This window comes from Amblyomma americanum, chromosome 2, assembly GCF_052857255.1.
Source record: "Amblyomma americanum isolate KBUSLIRL-KWMA chromosome 2, ASM5285725v1, whole genome shotgun sequence".
NCBI lineage: Eukaryota > Metazoa > Arthropoda > Arachnida > Ixodida > Ixodidae > Amblyomma > Amblyomma americanum.
The window spans coordinates 109,396,533-109,411,294 of NC_135498.1; the positions used below are offsets into that span (position 1 = coordinate 109,396,533).

Here is a 14,762-nt window from a genome sequence, read left to right on the forward strand (position 1 = left end):
CAGCGCATCCTCTTCCTCATCTAGAATAATGAAGGCGTGCAGATCGTTATGTCAGCGCGCGCAAAAACAACGGGCTTGCGACCTTTTATCGTTGATGCAAGGTCACATCACTGCCCTGAATGCCTTGATGGGCATATCTATGCGTCGACAAATGATCTGCGTTGTGCTTTAGCTCAATGTGCGACGAGAGTTCGGCATTCCGAATGCTCGCAGGGAATTGTGCCTTCACGAATCTCTGGTTTCACAAAACTATGCCGTCCAATTTCACAGCTGAGGACCGCATCTGCTAGGATAGAAGTAAATCTTTCTGCACGGCCGCTTGGGCTTTGCAGGATGTTATATCCTGGGAGAACACTCTGCCTCTCAGTATCAGAAGCTCCGAGGATCAGACGGAGGCCTCCGGGCCTGAATGCTTCGCGGTCGAGCGCGTGATAACGGCGCGCTTGTGGAAGTCGTCTCCGCGAGCCCACAGCTTTACTGGAGCCCCACATAAACTTGTCCTTGAGCGCGACCTTTTGCCCATTTGCAAGCGGATCGCCTAACATGGATACCTCAAAAATGAAGAAGACAAAAACGCGGACAGCTCAATGACTAAGGTCTTTGTGTGAGGGTAACAACAATAATGCGCCTGTCTGCTACTACAGAGCACGCCGTCGGAGTTCATTCGACTCCTACCTACAGATTCCTCGCGTTGTTCTGCACATTCACCCCAATACTTGAGGTTAGACATCTGTCACAAACAACAAAATGTCTTTGGCAACTCGACATTACCACATTTGAGGCATAAAATTAAAAAAAAATGGTTGCTTATTTCTTCGTTTAAAACAAGAACAAAAAATTGCCCATCATAAATGTCGCAGCAAGATGCTCACAACATTGCTACTCGAATGCGCAATCCTTCGTATTTTTTTCGTGCCGCCTGGATATAAAGTTCCCAGTCGATCACGCTGCAAAACGCATGCTTTAGCTAATCAGCCAGTTTTTCTTCGAAACTTATGTTTGCATTAAATGAACCATTTTTCGCAAATATGATAGGTCCGAAAAAGCGCATCAAGTAATTCCTAAATAGTTTAGAACAGACTATATTTTTTCATAAATTCCTAAAATAGCGTAGCCTGCTCACACAAACTTGGACCAAAATATACATAAATTGTAATGGCACATGGTCCCCGTAATCTGCTCGAGGGCCTCCTTTGAGGGGAATCAGTTGCTACGCTCTTGAGTTGAATACCACCATATTTTCTATAAAACTTTGATGCTGGCTATATCGTGGTTCATTATGAGTACTTTACTTAAGCTTCCGGTATACAGTCTGCGAAAAATACTTGTTTAAAGGGTAAATATTTTAGCTCAGCGGAGTATATACATGCCTGAGTTACACCGAAGAATTTTTTTGAAGTCGTCATTTACTACGCGCCATTCCCGCCACAATTATCACTGTCTCGATGTTCTCACGGCTCTACTTACGTGGTTAAGATTGTGCACTGCGCAAAAAAAAACATAGACAAGACGACAAAGACGGTCGTACAATCCTGACTCGTTTTATTGAGAAGAAGATAGATTCTTATATCGTCAAGTCGGCCGAAACATTTACTGCGCGCATGCTAGAAACCCGCTTTCTTTCTGATACAACTTTATCAAGGTGTTGCTTACACAATCATTCTTTTTGTTCATAGTGAAAAAAGCCTCAAGTTCACATGCCATCTGGTCACTCCTAGGCCTAAAAATATTTGTCCTCCCCAGCAAACGCAGGCGCGGATTATCGCAGGTACTAAAAGGGCATGCCCCGCAGTGCAACGGGAAATTAGACGCTTTTCATGTCTCTGTCAAAAGCTGGTGCTCCCTTAGTCTACCTTAGTTTTCGGTAAAAACCGAAAAAAGGGTCAAGAACGAAAATTTTGAGGCATAGTAGTGACCATATGGCACCTGAGTTTGCTGAGGGTTTTTTTTATTAAGAAAAAAAAAGGATGATTGTGTCAGCGATACCTCGATAAAGATGTATCAGAAAGAAAGCAGGTTTTTAGCACACGCACAGTAAATGTATTGGCAGACTTGACGATATAAGTATCGATGTTCTTCTGAATAAACCCAGTCGCGATTCTGCACTCGTCCTTGTTGTCTTCTCGTCCATGCTTTTCTGCGCAGTACCCTTGCTGAACCACGAACGACTTTCTCGCCCAACAGCAGCACTCTCCACTTCCGCTATGCTTAAGTTTCTTACCATCACGCAGTTCACTGGCTCCACGTTAGCATACTGGTAGCAGTGCTGCAGCGACCGTAAGATAAATGTGCAGTTCAGAATGAAAATAATAAATGGTAACTCTAAACCCAGGTATTTTACCGCGTGAGGACAGTATAGCAAATCATTTTGTTTTTCTACAAGAACTGAGCCCCGTCGGCTATACACCGTGTGTAGTTATACTCAGAAGATTACGGCATTCAGAAAATCATTGTAAATAACAGGGCACACAAGATAACACTTCAGATAGACAAACGCAGAGTAACTAAAGCCAGCGCTTGTGTGTCTTAAACTCTTTTTTCTGTCTCCCATTCCTCGTGCTCCTCTCATGTATATTCATGAATTGAGAAATTTTCCCTTCTGTTTTGTTACCAACGCTGCCATTGCGGGATCTGACATCAAGAAATGTGGCAAACAGCAACACAGTGACGCGACATGACTGAAATACTTAAGGAGTTCTACAACTAGCGATAGAGAAAGGAAAAGGATGCAACCCCTCTCCTTCATTTACAGATGCAAGGTTGGGCACACGAAAGGAGATCACGTCGGCACTTCTGGAAATCATCACGCATGTCTTCCATTATGCAAGGAAATACTTCCTGCAGCTACGTAGTTTCTTGGTTACCTGGAGCTTCTTTCTGCTGGCATTCCAAGGGACAGATGTGTCAGGTAAGAAATTGGTGCCAGTCGTCAGACCTTCGACTCCACGTAAGAAGGAGGCATATGTAGGCGGGTTTTGTAACCAAGGCCTGCGTCTCATCAAAGGGAACGCTGCTTGAAATTCAATTGCCCCACCTTTCTTATCTGCCGCCACACCCGGGTTGCCGGCGAAACAGGCCTCCGTCGCGGTCCCTGCATCTCGTTCGGTGAGAGAGGAGCACTCCAATTTGGCATCGACACTTCCGGGTGGAAATCGAAGACGAGTCTTCCGATGATCGTTTCCCTCCGGCTTTGTCGGCCTGTTCTTACGCAGCAGGGATGCGCCCACGAACGAGGTGCATTCTTCAGGTCGGCCGTGCGAAGGAATGTGAGACCCATTAAGAAATAATTAGAAGTTGGAGCGCAATCAACCCTCCTGTACCTCGAAGAAGATGTGAATATGCGGACGAGGCGTAGAAATTGCCTTGTGCGAACTTTAGTCGATGGCCTCAATGGAAAAACTCAAGACTTCGGATCTCGATCTTCTGCAAGCACTCAAATGCGTTGGTGCCTTTATTGGCGCACAGTGAGCGAAGAAAAATGTGATTTCACAGAGGGTTATTGGTTTCCGCAGCATGAGCGTCAGTAAATTCTTTAAGCCTTAGAGCGATTTTCTTACATGAAAAACTACCTGTCGCGGAGGATAAGTGGCTTAGGCGGTCATGGCGGCCGTATTTGGATGGAGGCGAAATAGAAAAGCGCTAGAGTGGAGTCTTATATTAGCGCATGTTGAAGAACTCCAGGTGCTCTAATTTCCTCTTGTACCCTCCACTACAGAAACCCTCAATGACAGCGTTAAATTTCACAAGTATCTTTTAGATGATATCTTGAAACAAAAATATTTCAACGAAAAAGTCAACAAAAGTATTGCTGAGCGCCGTACTGCATGAAGCCCAGAGTGGACATTGGAAAAATCAAAAGGTGCTCTGTTTACGAGATGAAGGCAATGATTTTAGGTCAGGAAGAGAGAAGCTTGTGTAGATTAAACATTTTTTTTTAAATTGGAGGGGACGCTTAAGATCCTCCTTAAAAGTACGGCGCGATAACGTTAATGGGCTAATTCGCAAATATGCAGCAATGGTCATTGTTTACTTAACATTCACTGATATCTGGGAGTTTTGATACCACTCCTGGCACTGTGGTGCAGCAGTTAAGCGATGCGTCACTGTCCTTCGATGGCAGGTGCTGCCAGCGGTTGGGCTTGTGCGAGTCTTTCTGAGCAACCTCTCGCGACCAATCATTAATTTAACGGCCACATGACACGATGCGCAGTTTGCTCACAATCCCGTGGTCTGGTTGCGATGACGCCGCAAGGTTACGTGATCTAGGTGGCCCACTTGCCTGCTAGGTTGTTTTTCTGGTGGTTTCTCGTGGATTTTGTGCTTACGGTTAACGTCGCCGACGACGCCGACGGCCGATTTTCTGCAACACGACCGCCTTAAAGCAAGCCCGTTTAAAAGATATTTTCGCCAGTATTCAAAGCTGCCCACATGTTACTAAGCATGCGTTATAGAGGGGTTTGAGGCATAAGAAGGTGGTAGCAAAAAAGCACGCGGGCCAAAACAGCCTACGTAGGCGCGTGAAACTATGAAAGCAAATTGTTAAACCTAACGGTAACCCTCAATGGCGCCGATTGCCATTTCTCTTCAAGGAATATAGTTTCCCTCTGAATAGTTTGTGGAACCCTCGAAAAACACCAACGGTAATTTTTATTCAGGCATGCGGTAAAGTTCGGACAAAGTGTCACAGTGGGTACCAATTGTAATATAGAATCATAAGGATTTGTCTAAGGACAACCCACGGGATCAGGAAATCTATATTCTGTTTTGTTTGTTGTTGTTTTCAGCAAAATGCGCAAGACACTAGTAAAAAGACGTTATAACGGGTAACACAACCCACATCATGCACGCATGGGCCACTCCGCCCAAGTAAGAAGTCTACTATTTGAATGTCGGCTGAAATCAACTGTTTTATTGGGCGCCCGTGTTCCCCACAGTGCCGGCAGATGATGATAGTTGCCGACCTCTCTCTTTATTATCAATTTGAGCATGCACCGCTGTGTAACTGAGTGCTATCTATGAGGGTTCTCACGTTTGTTCCGTGTAGTTAGACGTAACTTTCATTTGTGCTACATCTAGCGCTGTCCGTTTTGTCACTGTGCCACAAGACACAGTTACCGACGGAAAATTGACGCTTAAACGCTAGCGCTGCAGCTCAAACGCTTTCAGGTAAGGGCTGCTCACTGCCAAAATTTATAAAAGCAATGCGGCCCTTACCAGCTTATATACGGTATATTATTTCTGCCGTCCAGTAGTTTACAGTGAACGTAGTCTATGCAAAAAAAGCACCGCATCTGAAATAAAACGAGTGTTGAGATGTTATGAAAAAAAGGAGTAGCTAACCATTGTTTAGTGCTTCCAAAAAATGCTGCCAATTCGCGACGCACACAATTGCGTATGAAACTGCTGACAGTGTTAAGCGGTACGTATTTCGTAGCGATTCTTTATACTTGTCAAGCACATATTGTATGAAATATTGTCAAGGGCACTTATCGAAATTGCATCGTATGTCGTACTCTCCTTGATTTGCGCTTTAGAATGCGCCAGGCCAAAAGCACCAAACATTCTTCCACACGGTTCATTCTCCACCAAGACAGTTCATAGTGAGAGACACGGACGAGCGGTGTCCTCTCTGCTCTGCCCTGTTTCTCCCGCGCTGTATCTCTTCGCTATGTCACACCAACTAGCGCGAAGAGCCAACTTGGTGCATTCCTCACATTTAAGTTGCCCCACTATCATGTTTCTAATTCACATCGACAGACATCACCTTCGTTTTACAGTTGCAATAGTTATTTTCTTAGAAGCCACAAAATATTGCATCCCAGAGGAATGAGCGCATAATCGCATACGACTCCGACAAAATGGAATCTTTGCAGCGGATGATCACCCGTGCTAAGCCGATCACGTCCAGCGTGTACAAAAAAGTACCGCTGAGATCCGAATCCTTAGGCACTTGCGGAACTTGTGCCATACTCTATGTGAACGGCCTGAATGCTGGTCTTAACCCGCCCGCTGTTCAGAGCATTCTTGTGAAGGATCCTGATCCCACAATCCCAAGAACGAGCGCTGAGAGGCTGTCTTTGCTTCAATTGTACTTGGTTACAACGAACTTGAATTGAAGGAAACATTTGTGGTTAGGTGGCCATGTCGTGGTGGCTTTCTGCAGTACAACTCACGTGACAAAGTAAAAGAAAACTTTTAACAGTTTTTAACATAACCTAAGGCAATTTCGAACGAAATCTATGATTTCTGTAGAGGGGCCCATCAGATATTAAGCAGGACTCAGTCATTGGGGATGCAATCATTTGATGGTACTACGTGCTATTCATGCAATGTCTATCATAAGTTCCGCTGGCGTGACTTGTACGTAGACCTTTGCGTGATAAACTAGTTCAGTTGTCTGTATGCACGATGCGCTAATCGAGCACCTCCGTTAAAGATAGCCTGTTGTCACTTCAGTAAATTACTCGAAATTACCTATGTGCTCAAGCGTGCGAAGACGTCAATGACAATATAATAGCAGCAGTATTATTTTGGTAAATATTTAAAAAACGCATCCTGAATAATGTTCTTGTATTATTTAGTAATCCACCGCTTATTTTGAAGCGCGCCTCAAATAATGTAATAAGTTGGTTTTCGTCATGACGTTTTTTAGTTACTTGGTTCTATCCAATACAAAAAAAACGACAATAACTATTTTGTGTTGGCACTCGCAACTGTACATAATGCTGATATTATGCCTCGCGTCTCTGAAAAGCAATTCTGAACAAAGGTTCTGTTTTCACTTCAGCCGATTCCGCGAAAATTCATATTCAACTTTATTCGTACCCACCTCAAGTCTATTCGCTGTTTCTTGAATTCATTTCTTGGAGTTACATTTTTGCTGCCGGAAAACTGCAATCTTGTGTTAGTATGCAGGCAGAGCATCATCGCTGACCCACGAAGAGGTTAGAGAAATACGAGAGCTTCTTCACGAGAAGAGACGCACCCTCCGTCATCTCCTGGATTATAGCAATTTCTTTACTGTGACGTCTCAGATGTCTAAACGCTTTCATGGAACCAAGCGCGGGCTAATGCTTCAAGAACATCAACCAAATCGCACGTCCGAAGCAAAACGTTATCGTTGGAAAGCGCTGAGTTGCGTTGAAATTCGAGATAGGAAAAATCACTTAGAAAAATAAAGCGTGGCTTGGTTGAGTGAAATTCGCAGTATTGCCTTTCACCATCTCCCATTCCCAAGATGGGACCTTCACATCGCAACGCTGTATAATGTAAGCAAACTGCCTCCAGACCACATGTCCGATATTCACGCATCCGATTTCATCCGTGGATACGCGCCTGCAGAGGATCGTCCTAAGAACATAATTCATTAATATAAAACGAAACGACACGGGGTGTGGGGCTCACGCGAGAATGATAGGAAGAAAAAAATTCTTGCGAAAGAAATGAAAAGCGGAATTATATCATCGCTTCTCATATTATAGAAGAAAACAAAACGCATGAAATTGTTTGTTTGAGGGCTTCCGCTCAGCTAGAAGAAAGAAAAAAATACAGCCGCTTTCGTACTCGCTGACACATGTAACAAATTGTCATGGGCTAGCATACAATCGATATGGGTGACGCCTCACCCCGTTTTCGCCTCTGCTTGAGTCCGTGAGCCGACTTCACTCGCAAATTGTACCAATAAACCTACCTCCGCTTTGAGGAGGCTCAGCGTCAGGAGCGATGGGAGGCTGCACTGCGCAGCTCACATCCAGAAGACCAACTCTGGATCTTGTGCTGTGCCATTGGGGTTGCCGAAGCCGAAGAACTTGTTGTTGTTAGCCTATCAAAAGATGGCACATACCCACACTGGGGGATCGGCCAAGAATCGGGTGGCTATTCAACTGAACTCAGTTAACAAAAAGGAAAAGCACGTGGGAGCATAACACCGGTGAATTTTTCGTCATGAACAGAAAAGGGATGAGTGTTTTGATTTTAAAATTTTAAGAATAATAATAAAGATAGTGATTAAATATTAATAATTTAGTCAAAATGTAATAATTGAAAGAAAAGAAAAGGATGGAACACTTAGCAAGGCAGTCGGTGAGATTCTATCAGGAAATTTTGAACAGCGGTGCAAACAGATCTGTGGCTGAACCCAAATGTGGTGGCGCCAAATGATAGCAAGAGCGGGCTGCTCAAACTAAGGCCAAGATGCTGCAAGGGCTCCTCCAGCAACCTTTTTCTCAGTGAGTTGAATCGGCGACAATACAGCCAAAAATGTTCAATAGATTCTGGCTCACGGCAAAATGCACGAAGGGGAGAGATCGCCAAACCCAACTTGTGTAAATAGAAATTTAGAGGGGGGATGCGGCAGCACAGCCTCGTCAGTGATACTTCAAGCTGCCGAGAGCAACAAATTTTCCTGTTCCAATAATATTTAAGGTGCTCATAATCCGCCGATGTTAAAAGTGATGTGTCTTGCGTGCTTAAAAACGCACGTCGCCGAAATCTAGATGCTGTAATGTAGGCTGTAGCCGGGATGATTGGCAACACGGGGCTGCTGAGGGAAGCATTTGCGAGATTATCAGCAATCTCAGTTACTGTCACACTGCTGTGGCCGGGAACCCATACTAAATGAACAAGGCTCAAATGCGGAGGAAGTAGGGATAAGAAAGTTGATAAAATGGGACCGTCAACCTGTGCAGCGAGGGACGACCACAAAGATAAAGAATCAGTAATTACTGCAACTGCTGTAATAGAGGGGCCTAGCTTGCGTAGAGCAAGTACAACTGGAAGGCGCAGAGAAAAGGACCAGTCTAAATGCGAGCAAAATATTCCCACACCTGCTTTTTCATTGCATTGCGATGCATCAGTGGCTATTGCTATATCTGTAGGTAGGGTCCTCAGATGATCTTCTAGAAGACCATTTAGAATACTCGGTGGCAAAAGTTTTGCATTTTTTGGGAATATGTCGTCGAAAACAATGTGGATAGTGGGCCCATTTCGAAGCGCAGGAAGGATATCATAAATGTTTACATCTAAAGGCTGAAGTAATCTATGCACAAACACTACCTGAGGGGAATTGAAACGAGACCAGGGGACACCAAAAAAAGAGGTCGGCTGAGAACAGAAAATGCTTTGGGAACGGTGGAAATGGGATTCATAGATCCTGAGGTAAGTTTGCACAGTTAAAAATTGAAGTCGTGATAAGAGAGACGGAATGCGGGCTTCAAGGTACAGCACATTGATAGCCACAAATTTTGGAAGGCCGAGGCACATGCGAAGTGCTTCCCTCTCTAAAAGGACGAGAGGGCGAAGTTTATATGTAGCCGAGCCTGAAAACAACACTGACCCAAATTCTAAAATTGGCCTGACATACATTATGTAGATCATTAAGAGCGCATCTCTGCGCATGCCGTACCGGTGATGACATAATCTCCGTAACATGCCCACGGCACGAGCCCCTTTCGCCGCGACATGGTCAATGTGAGGTCGCCAGGTGAGTTTCTTGTCATAAATGACCCCTAGGTATTTTACGGATTGAACCTGCGGTATTATTTTTAACTGGCAAGTGAGAGAGACCACTACAGGAGTGAATAGAGGGAAAACAAGAGTAGCGCACTTGCCAACATTTAACTTCAGGTGTAATGCGCTCAACCAGTGCTCAAGTGTATTCAAATATGACTGCAACAGACCATACAAAGAATGTATATCCGGCGCAGCAGCAAAAAACGCAATGTCGTCCGCATAGACGTAAGTGCGTACAAGGCGGTGGAGAGGAATTGAGCTTAACAGAATATTAAAGAGCACAGGAGAAAGAACAGCTCCTTGCGGTACACCTCGCGTTTGTCTATACCTCTCTGAATGAACACCATTATGGACGCAAAAGAATTCCCTGTTATGAAGAAATGCAGATATCCATGCATCTATATAATCTGGAAATTGAAGAGACTGTAGCCTATGTATCAGGATGGAGTGTTCTACACTGTCGTAAGCTTTGGCAACATCTAACGTAACCAAAGCCGCGACCAGGCGTTGACGACGAGCAAGGAGAATTCTGCTCTCAAGATCAGCATGTACATTCCATATCGAACACCGTGACCGGAAACCGAGTTGGCACGGGCTGAGTATACTTTTGCGGTCCACAATGGCTGACACCCGAATTAGTAACAACCTTTCTATCAACTTTACCACGTTTGATGTTAAAGAAATTGGCCTAATATTATCCAATTCATAGCCTCCACCCTGATTTTTAAGTAAAGGGATCACCTTGGACAGCTTCCACTCAGAAGGTATCCAAGCATGTTTGAGAGAGTAGTTTATTAGGTGCAATAAGGAGCTGGGAGACTCTTCAAATAGAATCTTGAGCATCTTTGTGGTAACACCATCAGGGCCAGGAGCAGCAGCTGGCAATCTCTGGACAACTTGTGAAAGCTCTGATAGATTTACTTGTGAGGCACTATCATTTGGTACGACTGGTGCAAACAACAATGGTCGCATAGGTAGTAAAGACGAGAACCGCTTTTGCAGGCCTGTAGCTATTAATTCAACCGCCTGCATAGCTTCTACAGGTGACATAACTAATGACTTAAAATTATGAGAGGACATGAGCTGTTTCCTAGACCGTAGAAAACCGAATAGTGCACGTCGGTTGCCCGCCTTTGAAAGATAATCGAAGTGTTCTGAGTCATATTTTTCCTTTGCGCGAGAAACTGTGCGTTTATAGGTGGCTGCAATAAATTTATAATCACTCCAGTTATTCGGACATTGGTTATGAAGAAGCTTTTTCCATGCTGCCTTCCTCCGCCTGTAATCTCTTGTACAGTCCGCATTCCACCAGTTAGAAGAATTCCCTTTTGTTGGCCTCACGAGGAACTCCAACTTTTTACGGCTTTCCTCAATAGCCACACATATGCTTGCTGACTGGTGGACCTCGGCGATGTTAGACACTGGAGCAAGGGCGGAGCGCAACGCCGTCTGAAATCTGTCATAATTTACATGTGACCGCAACTGAGAAGACGCTGGCGTAACACGACATATGATATCAAAATGAATAGGTATATGATCACTTGAAGTGCCGCTATCAACTGTCGACCAATTCGCTACGCCAATTCCAGGACTAATGAACGTGAGATCTAAAACAGATTGAGTGTGTGAGCGAAGATAAGTGGCCGATCCTGAATTTAGGCACATCAGGTTGTGATCAGAAACCCAGTCCCAAAGGCGCTTGCCGCATGAATTAGTCCTAAAACCCCAAGACACATGGTGAGAATTGAAGTCCCCAGCCACGAGAATTGGGTTTTTACAGTTTACGAGTAAAAAATCCAGAGGTCTAACATCCTGGACTCCATTGGGGAAATAACAATTTGCTATTGAAAATGGAGAGCACCCAGGAAGTACAAAGTCTATTGCCAAAATCTCACAGTCAGGAGACATTTGTTGAAAAGATACCACAGCCCTGTGGCAAAATTTTGAAGAGACTAAAGTTAGTAAACCCCCGCCTCTTGACTGGCGGTCTAGGCGAAATGACCGGTAATTTTTGATATGAAAATGTTTGTCGGTTGAAAGCCACGTTTCTTGCAGAATTATGACATCCGGATTAAGCTGAGTAGAAAGGCAGTGTAAATCTGTGGAAGCGGAAAGAATAGAGCGACAGTTCCACTGCAGAACTCGCAACGACGCTATGGTCGCGAAAGTCTAGCAGCAGCAACTGCCTGCTCCAAAATGGTATCCTTGGGTTTAGTCCCAAGCTGCTTCTTCTTTGATTTGGGCTGGGTGCCCTGAGAAGACAACGAATAAGACATGGGGGACTCACTGCGCTTAAGAAGCCGCGCATCAGGCTCCACCATCTCGGAATCATACATTATATCAACATCTCTCGAAGTACCCGAGGTGGGTACAGCAGAAGTGACAGAAGTTTGTTCCTGGGGTTGTGATGCTACTGGAATTTGAGACCGGATAAGAGGAGAGGGAATTGCTGTCGAAAGAGGTGCCAAGCTAGCCTGCACGGCATGTGTAATCTGAGTCGCTAGAACATTTGTAAAGCACTCCGACACACTTGCGACAATCTTTTCTACCATTTTAGACATCGAAGCCTCCACAGCAGCCGCAATTGCCTGAGACAGCGTTGAGTCTAACATGACACCTTGCCGAGCGGTCACACCGGCATAACCGTGGGCACGTTCTTTGACCTCTGAAATAGCGTCACGGCGCGAACAGCGTTTCCTTCAATTATTTCCAGAATTTGAATTTCCTGAGCTCGAGAGGGACAATTTGAGTAGTTTGCAGAGTGCGCACCACCGCAAAGGCAACACTTCTCATTCTTCTCAGTGCAGGTGCTTGTTGAATGACCATCCCCACAGTTGCAACACCTCAAGTTGGATTTGCAACCGCCAGCGCTATGTCCATAGCGCCAGCAGTTGTTGCACTGCAGAGGCCGAGATGATAATGGGTCTACCCGAAAAATTAGAGGCCATGCCTTGATTTCAGAGGGGCAGGAAGTGCCGGCAAAGGTAGCAATCACTGATTCAGTGGGCATCCGCACGTTGTTTACATCCCGGCTACAGCGGTGCACAGCAACAACACCTGCAGCCGACAGAAGCTCAAGAGTCTCTGCCGGAGACAGGGAAGACTCTACACCTCGTACAATACCTTTCGTGCACGCCAGATGAGAAGGGATGAAAGAACTTACCCGAAGGGAGGGAGGAAAAGGATGAAGAGTTTAGTAGATCTCTTACACAGGCGAGGTCTGGCGATCTGCACAGAATCCCACCGCGTCCAAACTGGCGAACCTCTGAGATTGACTCATAATGAGAAGTCGCCGACTGGAGAGCAGCCCGAACAGCACCAGGGTTGTTCATCCTGATAGCACCACCATCCTTAGGCACCAGCGCGACAGGGATACTGCCGACACCACTGCGCAAAAAAGCTTCCAACGGTAGGAGATCAGTTGACAGAGAAGCCGACCAGAGGGAACACCCCTGGCCGGGAGACTGGGTGGACATAGTCCGGGCCTACTGCCTTACCGCGCAAAGACGCAGAGAGAAAATGCCACAATCAGCCACCCGAAACTTAGCCGATCGTTCCCAGCTAGACCGGTCTTCTTCTTCTTCTTCTCCTCAAGTAATATGGCACATACCCACGTGGGGGGGATTGGCCAAGGTATAGGGTAGAATGCCAATGAAGCATTTGCGTGGGGAAGGAAACGTCAGAAGACTGAATCAAGATAAAAAAAAATTGGGAAAAATAAAATGAATTCAAGAGGTATGAGTCATCCGGAATAGAATCAATCTAGCCTTTTTTGGACATGCGAAAGAATTTTGTGTATAGCTAACAAGATAATCGATTAGTTGCACTTATGTAATCGTGAAGGTAGCCGCATACACTGCTTAACGGGAATCCCTTGGCACTCGCACCGAACGATAGAAGAACTGTAAGAGACAGAGGCAGTCCTAGTCTCGAAAGAGGAACCTCCAGATATTGCTTTCTCTGAACCGCGAACCGCCGGCAAGAGAGGAGAAAATGGTCGATTGATTCAACTTGCCCACATGATACACAAAGGTTTGTCGCAGCGAACCCGCACCTGCATAAGTACAAGTTTAAGTGAGGTGTTCTACATCGCAGGAGCGTCATGGACACTTCACAAAGCCTTGACTTACACCACCGGATGTTCCATGGGTACTTTAGGTGTTGAAAGTCCACGGTATTCAGCAACGGATCACTCAAAGTGGCTGAAATATGTTGAAACCGCTGGAAACGTGAAGCTGCTAACAGAATGAGGTGAGGGACGGGATATATTACAGGTGCGCTGAGAGCTGACCTTGCCAATAAATCAGCCACCTCGTTAAAATAGACGCCTGAATGCCCAGGTACCCAGACCAAACGGATCTCGCGCACTGTGCTCGGAACAAAAAACCTAAGTGAACGAGTCAAGAAAGATTTTTCCGAATTTTGGAGAGAGACAATAACTGAAAGGCAGTCTGTGAGAATAAGAACCCGTGCGACATGTCTGGGAATTTTGAGAAGAGCCAAACCAATGGCCAAAAAACTCTGCGAAGAATATAGGAGTATAATAAGGGATACGAACGGAGTAGCTCCAATGTAGATCCTGCGAATATATGGCAATCGCCGCCTTCTCGCAGCTGCCGGAGGCATCAGTGGAGAGAACAGTATGATGTGAAATATTCTGTAGGTGTTCAGAAAGAAGACCATTTAGGGTATGTGCGGGCATATGCTTCGCATGGGACGGGAAAATAAAGTCGTAATAGAAGACGGGATCAGCCTGCGTGTCAGCAACTCGTTGCAAGGAGATCAGATCAACCTGAAGCGGAGCTAACAGATTCTGCGTGAACCTAACTTGCGGAAGCTGATAACGTGGCCAGTGATTAGTCAAAAAAAGGTGTGGTTGGGATACAAAAATTGGAATACTAACGCCTGGGGCAGGGTCAAAAGACTTGAGGAAAGTACGCACTGTTAGAAGTTGGAAGCGGGAATAGAGGTTGGGGATACGCGCTTCCAGATAAAGGACAGCGTTGGAAGCTGATTTTGGGAGCCCGAGGCATAGCCGTAGGGCACGTCTTTCCAGTAAGGCTAATGGCTGCAGCTTGTAGTTCGCGCTACCAGAGAACAAGGGGCAACCAAATTCCAGAATCGGTCTCATATAAGCCTTATAGAGCAACAGTAGCGTGTCACGACGCATGCCAAACTTTTTATTGCCAACTCGGGTCAAACGGCCCAGTGCACGTTCCCTTTTAATAACATTATTCTTAATATGGTGTCGC

General features: G+C 45.4%; 1 protein-coding gene across 1 annotated transcript in view; it reads left to right on the top strand.

Annotated features, from left to right (window-relative positions):
* Window positions 1–2,760: 2,760 nt before the first annotated feature.
* The window catches only part of LOC144118954 (neprilysin-1-like), an 84,212-nt gene continuing 72,210 nt past the window's right edge, over window positions 2,761–14,762 (top strand). The window contains exon 1 of the mRNA XM_077651715.1: window positions 2,761–2,908. The gene's annotated coding sequence lies outside the window, so the exon portion shown is untranslated. The remainder of the gene's footprint in view (window positions 2,909–14,762) is intronic.